This window comes from Diprion similis, chromosome 8, assembly GCF_021155765.1.
Source record: "Diprion similis isolate iyDipSimi1 chromosome 8, iyDipSimi1.1, whole genome shotgun sequence".
In the NCBI taxonomy this organism is placed as follows: Eukaryota; Metazoa; Arthropoda; class Insecta; order Hymenoptera; family Diprionidae; genus Diprion; species Diprion similis.
This window is the reverse complement of record NC_060112.1, coordinates 7,662,826-7,673,355: the sequence shown is the minus strand read 5'-3', so window position 1 is coordinate 7,673,355 and position 10,530 is coordinate 7,662,826.

Sequence of the window (10,530 nt, the reverse complement as noted above, 5' to 3'; positions counted from 1 at the left end):
TTACTTTTTTGGTCATTTTCGGAGCCGAAAATTTCTCGTCTCGGAATCAATTTGTATGACCTCTTCTCGAGTAATTGGACCACCAGGAACTCAGAAAACATATCAAAAACAGTGTGGGACCAGCAGCAGAGAAATGACGATGAAAATCATGAGTTTTTCGGCCGTAACTTTTCAGCTATCGCTCGCAGCGTATTGGGACTGCGGTTAATCGATTCCTCTTGCAAAATTACGTCGGAATAGTGCCTCATTGAATTGATTGCAGCACTTCTCAAAATCGTCGAAATTTTCGCCAAAAATCCAAAGGGGTTAGCCTTACTTTTTTGGTCATTTTCGGAGCCGAAATATTCTCGTCTCGGAATCAATTTGTGTGACCTCTTCTCGAGTAATTGGACCACCAGGAACTCAGAAAACATATCAAAAACAGTGTGGGACCAGCAGCAGAGAAATGACGATGAAAATCATGAGTTTTTCGGCCGTAACTTTTCAGCTATCGCTCGCAGCGTATTGGGACTGCGGTTAATCGATTCCTCTTGCAAAATTACGTCGGAATAGTGCCTCATTGAATTGATTGCAGCACTTCTCAAAATCGTCGAAATTTTCGCCAAAAATCCAAAGGGGTTAGCCTTACTTTTTTGGTCATTTTCGGAGCCGAAAATTTCTCGTCTCGGAATCGATTTGTATGACCTCTTCTAGAGTAATTGGACCACCAGGAACTCAGAAAACACATCAAAAACAGTGTGGGACCAGCAGCAGAGAAATGACGATGAAAATCATGAGTTTTTCGGCCGTAACTTTTCAGCTATCGCTCGCAGCGTATTGGGACTGCGGTTAATCGATTCCTCTTGCAAAATTACGTCGGAATAGTGCCTCATTAGATTGATTGCAGCACTCCTCAAAATCGTCGAAATTTTCGCCAAAAATCCAAAGGGGTTAGCCTTACTTTTTTGGTCATTTTCGGAGCTGAAAATTTCTCGTCTCGGAATCGATTCGTATGATCATTTCTAGAGTAATTGGACCACCAGGAACTCAGAAAACACATCAAAAACAGTGTGGGACCAGCAGCAGAGAAATGACGATGAAAATCATGAGTTTTTCGGCCGTAACTTTTCAGCTATCGCTCGCAGCGTATTGGGACTGCGGTTAATCGATTCCTCTAGCAAAATTACGTCGGAATAGTGCCTCATTGAATTGATTGCAGCACTCCTCAAAATCGTCGAAATTTTCGCCAAAAATCCAAAGGGGTTAGCCTTACTTTTTTGGTCATTCTCGGAGCCGAAAATTTCTCGTCTCGGAATCAATTTGTATGACCTCTTCTAGAGTAATTGGACCACCAGGAACTCAGAAAACACTTCAAAAACAATGTGGGACCAGCAGCAGAGAAATGACGATGAAAATCATGAGTTTTTCGGCCGTAACTTTTCAGCTATCGCTCGCAGCGTATTGGGACTGCGGTTAATCGATTCCTCTTGCAAAATTACGTCGGAATAGTGCCTTATTGAATTGATTGCAGCACTTCTCAAAATCGTCGAAATTTTCGCCAAAAATCCAAAGGGGTTAGCCTTACTTTTTTGGTCATTTTCGGAGCCGAAATATTCTCGTCTCGGAATCAATTTGTATGACCTCTTCTCGAGTAATTGGACCACCAGGAACTCAGAAAACATATCAAAAACAGTGTGGGACCAGCAGCAGAGAAATGACGATGAAAATCATGAGTTTTTCGGCCGTAACTTTTCAGCTATCGCTCGCAGCGTATTGGGACTGCGGTTAATCGATTCCTCTTGCAAAATTACGTCGGAATAGTGCCTCATTGAATTGATTGCAGCACTTCTCAAAATCGTCGAAATTTTCGCCAAAAATCCAAAGGGGTTAGCCTTACTTTTTTGGTCATTTTCGGAGCCGAAAATTTCTCGTCTCGGAATCGATTTGTATGACCTCTTCTAGAGTAATTGGACCACCAGGAACTCAGAAAACACATCAAAAACAGTGTGGGACCAGCAGCAGAGAAATGACGATGAAAATCATGAGTTTTTCGGCCGTAACTTTTCAGCTATCGCTCGCAGCGTATTGGGACTGCGGTTAATCGATTCCTCTTGCAAAATTACGTCGGAATAGTGCCTCATTAGATTGATTGCAGCACTCCTCAAAATCGTCGAAATTTTCGCCAAAAATCCAAAGGGGTTAGCCTTACTTTTTTGGTCATTTTCGGAGCTGAAAATTTCTCGTCTCGGAATCGATTCGTATGATCATTTCTAGAGTAATTGGACCACCAGGAACTCAGAAAACACATCAAAAACAGTGTGGGACCAGCAGCAGAGAAATGACGATGAAAATCATGAGTTTTTCGGCCGTAACTTTTCAGCTATCGCTCGCAGCGTATTGGGACTGCGGTTAATCGATTCCTCTAGCAAAATTACGTCGGAATAGTGCCTCATTGAATTGATTGCAGCACTCCTCAAAATCGTCGAAATTTTCGCCAAAAATCCAAAGGGGTTAGCCTTACTTTTTTGGTCATTCTCGGAGCCGAAAATTTCTCGTCTCGGAATCAATTTGTATGACCTCTTCTAGAGTAATTGGACCACCAGGAACTCAGAAAACACTTCAAAAACAATGTGGGACCAGCAGCAGAGAAATGACGATGAAAATCATGAGTTTTTCGGCCGTACCTTTTCAGCTATCGCTCGCAGCGTATTGGGACTGCGGTTAATCGATTCCTCTTGCAAAATTACGTCGGAATAGTGCCTCATTGAATTGATTGCAGCACTTCTCAAAATCGTCGAAATTTTCGCCAAAAATCCAAAGGGGTTAGCCTTACTTTTTTGGTCATTTTCGGAGCCGAATATTTCTCGTCTCGGAATCGATTTGTATGACCTCTTCTAGAGTAATTGGACCACCAGGAACTCAGAAAACACATCAAAAACAGTGTGGGACCAGCAGCAGAGAAATGACGATGAAAATCATGAGTTTTTCGGCCGTAACTTTTCAGCTACCGCTCGCAGCGTATTGGGACTGCGGTTAATCGATTCCTCTTGCAAAATTACGTCGGAATAGTGCCTCATTGAATTGATTGCAGCACTTCTCAAAATCGTCGAAATTTTCGCCAAAAATCCAAAGGGGTTAGCCTTACTTTTTTGGTCATTTTCGGAGCTGAAAATTTCTCGTCTCGGAATCGATTTGTATGACCTCTTCTAGAGTAATTGGACCACCAGGAACTCAGAAAACACATCAAAAACAGTGTGGGACCAGCAGCAGAGAAATGACGATGAAAATCATGAGTTTTTCGGCCGTAACTTTTCAGCTATCGCTCGCAGCGTATTGGGACTGCGGTTAATCGATTCCTCTAGCAAAATTACGTCGGAATAGTGCCTCATTGAATTGATTGCAGCACTTCTCAAAATCGTCGAAATTTTCGCCAAAAATCCAAAGGGGTTAGCCTTACTTTTTTGGTCATTTTCGGAGCCGAAAATTTCTCGTCTCGGAATCAATTTGTATGACCTCTTCTAGAGTAATTGGACCACCAGGAACTCAGAAAACACTTCAAAAACAATGTGGGACCAGCAGCAGAGAAATGACGATGAAAATCATGAGTTTTTCGGCCGTAACTTTTCAGCTATCGCTCGCAGCGTATTGGGACTGCGGTTAATCGATTCCTCTTGCAAAATTACGTCGGAATAGTGCCTCATTGGATTGATTGCAGCACTTCTCAAAATCGTCGAAATTGACGCCAAAAATCCAAAGGGGTTAACCTTACTTTTTTGGTCATTTTCGGAGCCTAAAATTTCTCGTCTCAGAATCGATTCGTATGATCATTTCTAGAGTGATTCGACCACCAGGAACTCAGAAAACACATCAAAAACAGTGTGGGACCAGCAGCAGAGAAATGACGATGAAAATCATGAGTTTTCCGGCCGTAACTTTTCAGCTATCGCTCGCAGCGTATTGGGACTGCGGTTAATCGATTCCTTTTGCAAAATTACGTCGGAATAGTGCCTCATTAGATTGATTGCAGCACTTCTCAAAAACGTCGAAATTTTCGCCAAAAATTCAAAGGGGTTAGCCTTACTTTCTTGGTCATTTTCGGAGCTGAAAATTTCTCGTCTCGCAATCGATTTGTATGATCATTTCTAGAGTAATTGGACCACCAGGAACTCAGAAAACACATCAAAAACAGTGTGGGACCAGCAGCAGAGAAATGACGATGAAAATCATGAGTTTTTTGGCCGTCACTTTTCAGCTATCGCTCGCAGCGTATTGGGACTGTGGTTAATCGATTCCTCTTGCAAAATTACGTCGGAATAGTGCCTCATCGAATTGATTGCAGCACTTCTCAAAATCGTCAAAATTTTCGCCAAAAATCCAAAGGGGTTAGCCTTACTTTTTTGGTCATTTTCAGAGCCGAGAATTTCTCGTCTCGGAATCGATTTGTATGACCTCTTCCAGAGTAATTGGACCACCAGGAACTCAGAGAACACATCAAAAACAGTGTGGGACCAGCAGCAGAGAAATGACGATGAAAATCATGAGTTTTTCGGCCGTAACTTTTCAGCTATCGCTCGCAGCGTATTGGGACTGCGGTTAATCGATTCCTCTAGCAAAATTACGTCGGGACAGTGCCTTATTGAATTGATTGCAGCACTTCTCAAAATCGTCGAAATTTTCGCCGAAAATCCAAAGGGGTTAGCCTTACTTTTTTGGTCATTTTCGGAGCCGAAAATTTCTCGTCTCGGAATCAATTTGTATGACCTCTTCTCGAGTAATTGGACCACCAGGAACTCAGAAAACATATCAAAAACAGTGTGGGACCAGCAGCAGAGAAATGACGATGAAAATCATGAGTTTTTCGGCCGTAACTTTTCAGCTATCGCTCGCAGCGTATTGGGACTGCGGTTAATCGATTCCTCTTGCAAAATTACGTCGGAATAGTGCCTCATTGAATTGATTGCAGCACTTCTCAAAATCGTCGAAATTTTCGCCAAAAATCCAAAGGGGTTAGCCTTACTTTTTTGGTCATTTTCGGAGCCGAAATATTCTCGTCTCGGAATCAATTTGTGTGACCTCTTCTCGAGTAATTGGACCACCAGGAACTCAGAAAACATATCAAAAACAGTGTGGGACCAGCAGCAGAGAAATGACGATGAAAATCATGAGTTTTTCGGCCGTAACTTTTCAGCTATCGCTCGCAGCGTATTGGGACTGCGGTTAATCGATTCCTCTTGCAAAATTACGTCGGAATAGTGCCTCATTGAATTGATTGCAGCACTTCTCAAAATCGTCGAAATTTTCGCCAAAAATCCAAAGGGGTTAGCCTTACTTTTTTGGTCATTTTCGGAGCCGAAAATTTCTCGTCTCGGAATCGATTTGTATGACCTCTTCTAGAGTAATTGGACCACCAGGAACTCAGAAAACACATCAAAAACAGTGTGGGACCAGCAGCAGAGAAATGACGATGAAAATCATGAGTTTTTCGGCCGTAACTTTTCAGCTATCGCTCGCAGCGTATTGGGACTGCGGTTAATCGATTCCTCTTGCAAAATTACGTCGGAATAGTGCCTCATTAGATTGATTGCAGCACTCCTCAAAATCGTCGAAATTTTCGCCAAAAATCCAAAGGGGTTAGCCTTACTTTTTTGGTCATTTTCGGAGCTGAAAATTTCTCGTCTCGGAATCGATTCGTATGATCATTTCTAGAGTAATTGGACCACCAGGAACTCAGAAAACACATCAAAAACAGTGTGGGACCAGCAGCAGAGAAATGACGATGAAAATCATGAGTTTTTCGGCCGTAACTTTTCAGCTATCGCTCGCAGCGTATTGGGACTGCGGTTAATCGATTCCTCTAGCAAAATTACGTCGGAATAGTGCCTCATTGAATTGATTGCAGCACTCCTCAAAATCGTCGAAATTTTCGCCAAAAATCCAAAGGGGTTAGCCTTACTTTTTTGGTCATTCTCGGAGCCGAAAATTTCTCGTCTCGGAATCAATTTGTATGACCTCTTCTAGAGTAATTGGACCACCAGGAACTCAGAAAACACATCAAAAACAGTGTGGGACCAGCAGCAGAGAAATGACGATGAAAATCATGAGTTTTTCGGCCGTAACTTTTCAGGTATCGCTCGCAGCGTATTGGGACTGCGGTTAATCGATTCCTCTTGCAAAATTACGTCGCAATGGTGCCTCATTGAATTGATTGCAGCACTTCTTAAAATCGTCGAAATTTTCGCCAAAAATCCAAAGGGGTTAGCCTTCCTTTTCGGTCATTTTCGGAGCCGAAAATTTCTCGTCTCGGAATCAATTTGTATGACCTCTTCTAGAGTAATTGGACCACCAGGAACTCAGAAAACACATCAAAAACAGTGTGGGACCAGCAGCAGAGAAATGACGATGAAAATCATCAGTTTTTCGGCCGTAACTTTTCAGCTATCGCTCGCAGCGTATGGGGACTGCGGTTAATCGATTCCTCTAGCAAAATTACGTCGGAATAGTGCCTCATTGAATTGATTGCAGCACTTCTCAAAATCGTCGAAATTCTCGCCAAAAATCCAAAGGGGTTAGCCTTACTTTTTTGGTCATTTTTGGAGCCGAAAATTTCTCGTCTCGGAATCGATTTGTATGACCTCTCCTAGAGTAATTGGACCACCAGGAACTCAGAAAACATATCAAAAACAGTGTGGGACCAGCAGCAGAGAAATGACGATGAAAATCATGAGTTTTTCGGCCGTACCTTTTCAGCTATCGCTCGCAGCGTATTGGGACTGCGGTTAATCGATTCCCCTTGCAAAATTACGTCGGAATAGTGCCTCATTGAATTGATTGCAGCACTTCTCAAAATCGTCGAAATTTTCGCCAAAAATCCAAAGGGGTTAGCCTTACTTTTTTGGTCATTTTCGGAGCCGAATATTTCTCGTCTCGGAATCGATTTGTATGACCTCTTCTAGAGTAATTGGACCACCAGGAACTCAGAAAACACATCAAAAACAGTGTGGGACCAGCAGCAGAGAAATGACGATGAAAATCATGAGTTTTTCGGCCGTAACTTTTCAGCTACCGCTCGCAGCGTATTGGGACTGCGGTTAATCGATTCCTCTTGCAAAATTACGTCGGAATAGTGCCTCATTGAATTGATTGCAGCACTTCTCAAAATCGTCGAAATTTTCGCCAAAAATCCAAAGGGGTTAGCCTTACTTTTTTGGTCATTTTCGGAGCCGAAAATTTCTCGTCTCGGAATCAATTTGTATGACCTCTCCTAGAGTAATTGGACCACCAGGAACTCAGAAAACACATCAAAAACAGTGTGGGACCAGCAGCAGAGAAATGACGATGAAAATCATGAGTTTTCCGGCCGTAACTTTTCAGGTATCGCTCGCAGCGTATTGGGACTGCGGTTAATCGATTCCTCTTGCAAAATTACGTCGCAATGGTGCCTCATTGAATTGATTGCAGCACTTCTTAAAATCGTCGAAATTTTCGCCAAAAATCCAAAGGGGTTAGCCTTCCTTTTCGGTCATTTTCGGAGCCGAAAATTTCTCGTCTCGGAATCAATTTGTATGACCTCTTCTAGAGTAATTGGACCACCAGGAACTCAGAAAACACATCAAAAACAATGTGGGACCAGCAGCAGAGAAATGACGATGAAAATTATGAGTTTTTCGGCCGTAACTTTTCAGCTATCGCTCGCAGCGTATTGGGACTGCAGTTAATCGATTCCTCTTGCAAAATTACGTCGGAACGGTGCCTCATTGAATTGATTGCAGCACTTCTCAAAATCGTCGAAATTTTCGCCAAAAATCCAAAGGGGTTAGCCTTACTTTTTTGGTTATTTTCGGAGCCGAATAATTCTCTTTTCGGAATCGATTTTTATGACCATTTCTAGAGTAATTGGACCACCAGGAACTCAGAAAACACAACAGAAACAGCGTGGGACCAGCAGCAGAGAAATGACGATGAAAATCATGAGTTGTTTGGCCGTAACTTTTCAGCTATCGCTCGCAGCGTATTGGGACTGCGGTTAATCGATTCCTTTCGCAAAATTACGTCGGAATAGTGCCTCATTGAATTGATTGCAGCTCTTCTCAAAATCGTCGAAATTTTCGGTAAAAATCCAAAGGGGTTAGCCTTACTTTTTTGGTCATTTTCGGAGCCGAAAATTTCTCGTCTCGGAATCAATTTGTATGACCTCTTCTAGAGTAATTGGACCACCAGGAACTCAGAAAACACATCAAAAACAGTGTGGGACCAGCAGCAGAGAAATGACGATGAAAATCATGAGTTTTTCGGCCGTAACTTCTCAGCTATCGCTCGCAGCGTATTGGGACTGCGGTTAATCGATTCCTTTTGCAAAATTACGTCGGAATAGTGCCTCATTGAATTGATTGCAGCACTTCTTAAAATCGTCGAAATTTTCGCCAAAAATCCAAAGGGGTTAGTCTTACTTTTTTAGTCATTTTCGGAGCCGAAAATTTCTCGTCTCGGAATCAATTTGTATGACCTCTTCTAGAGTAATTGGACCACCAGGAACTCAGAAAACACATCAAAACTAATGTGGGACCAGCAGCAGAGAAATGACGATGAAAATCATGAGTTTTTCGGCCGTAACTTCTCAGCTATCGCTCGCAGCGTATTGGGACTGCGGTTAATCGATTTCTCTTGCAAAATTACGTCGGAACAGTGCCTCATTGAATTGATTGCAGCACTTCTCAAAATCGTCGAAATTTTCGCCAAAAATCCAAAGGGGTTGGCCTTACTTTTTTGGTCATTTTCGGAGCCGAAAATTTCTCGTCTCGGAATCGATTTGTATGATCTCTTCTAGAGTAATTGGACCACCAGGAACTCAGAAAACACATCAAAAACAGTGTGGGACCAGCAGCAGAGAAATGACGATGAAAATCATGAGTTTTTCGGCCGTAACTTTTCAGGTATCGCTCGCAGCGTATTGGGACTGCGGTTAATCGATTCCTCTTGCAAAATTACGTCGCAATGGTGCCTCATCGAATTGATTGCAGCACCTTTCAAAATCGTCGAAATTTTCGCCAAAAATCCAAAGGGGTTAGCCTTACTTTTTTGTTCATTTTTGGGGCTGAAAATTCCTCGTTTCGAAATCAATTCGTATGGCCATCTCTAGAGTAATCCGACCCCCAGGAACTCACAAAACACATCAAAATAAGCGTAGGACCAACAGCAGAGAAATGACGGTGAAAATCCCAAGTTATTTGGCCGTGACTTTTCTTCCGTTTTTCCCAACGTTTTCGGACTGCGCCCCACCGATTTCTTCCGTACAATCTCGTCAGAACGGTGCATCAAAGAATCGTTAACAGCACTCTCAAACGGGTTAACATAATTTTCCAGCAATTTTGGGGAAAAAATTTTCCGACCTCAAATGGATTTGCATTACCCTACTGGACTCATCCCCTCTCAACGAATCTAGAACAAGCATTCACTACCCTGTAGGAACATCACTCGAAGAAAGGTCCAAAAAATTTCATTTATTCATTATTATTACAATACAAGCTGCAGCCAGTAGTTGACATACATATGCGTCACACATATCGTATTCTCGTCATGATGCAGACGTGCATTAATCATCCTTCTTGCATTACACCTGTCCGCAGGATTTCACGTAAACAATACCACATACTACGACGACAAGAACTATTGTTCGTAATATTTCTTATAGGTGTTTCATGTACATAGTCAGAACTCCGATGTTATGCAGAATTGTTTTTAGCATTCCTTTGTCTTTTCTACTCCAATTTCATTCGACAACTTGTCAAAGCATGCAACACACTCACTACCACACACCTTCACTCAAATCAGGATATTGACCAAACTGGAACTAAACTGAAACTGAAACTTCGTAGCTATGAATTTGTCATGTCGCGGCGGCCTCCCCATCTTTTCAAAAACCCAGGGCAACTTACATGTCTCCTCGGCCGTAACATCCGTTCCGTTGTTCGCACCGAATCAACTCTTCTGAAAATGATGAATTATCCAACTTTGAAACGTAATGAGTAAAATTTACGTGTAAATTATTACATGATTCATTGTGTAAATAGGACAATATGTATGTACTAACATCAAATAATTAATCACAACAGCACGAATCATCAGATATACTAGATCAAAAGTCATACACTGAACTATCTTCATACGAATCTCGATCCTTAACCAGCTATCTGATGTTTCGAGCTTTTGTAATTTATTATGTTATTTTTTAACATATTTCACCGAATTCACAAGATAAATTATCTCATAAATTAAAGGTGAATTTCGGTCATAACGTTTTATATTTCAACACGATCATTTTCAGTAAATCAGACTGTATGTAATGGATATCTTTCGCAAAATTACGACGGTATAATCTGAATAAATCGATTTTAGGCGTTCTTCAAAATCCATCAGAGACGTTCCGAAAAAATCCAAAGGGGTTAATCTTATTTTCTTCGCTATGATAGATTAAAACAATGTTCATAGCATGATTGAACTATCCGACCCTTTCTAGACTAACTGGATTCCCGGCAAAAAACATATCTACAGAAC